Raw genomic sequence first — 578 nt, 5'->3', positions numbered from 1 at the left:
GTCCCGGGGTCCCCATCCTGCTCCTCACCCACCTCCCCGGCACCCCGCAGCGGTGCCATCCTCCTTCCTTCCTTCTTTCTTTCCTTCTTTCTTTCTCCTTCCCTCCCTTTCTTCTTTCTTTCTTTCTCCTTCTCTCTTTCCTTCTCTCCTTCTCTCCTTTCTTTATTCCTCTCCTTTCTCTCTCCTCTCCTTCTCTCTTTCCTTCTCTTCTCCTCTCCTTTCTTTCTCTCCTCCTCTCCTTTTTCTCCTTTCTCTCCTCTCCTTCTTTCTCTCTTTCCTTTCTTTCTCTCTTTCTCTGCTTCTTCTTTCTTTCTTTGTCTCCTTCTTTCTTTCTCTCCTTCTTTCTCTTTCTCTCCTACTTTCTCTCTCCTACTTTCTCTCCTCCTTTCTCTTTTTCTTTCTCTCCTTTTTCTTTCTCCCTCCTTTCTTTTTTCTGTCCGTCTTTCTTTCCCTCTTTCTCACTCTCTTTCCCTCCCACCTCCCCAGCCCCAGCTCTCACCAGGGCATATAAGGGTGGGACACACCCAGGCCCCCCCGCAGTCCCCCGCCCTCCTCCGCTTCCCGGCACGGGGAGGTCG

Source organism: Pterocles gutturalis, unplaced genomic scaffold, assembly GCF_000699245.1.
Source record: "Pterocles gutturalis isolate BGI_N339 unplaced genomic scaffold, ASM69924v1 scaffold12807, whole genome shotgun sequence".
Taxonomy (NCBI): Eukaryota; Metazoa; Chordata; class Aves; order Pterocliformes; family Pteroclidae; genus Pterocles; species Pterocles gutturalis.
This window is presented reverse-complemented; position numbering follows the sequence as displayed.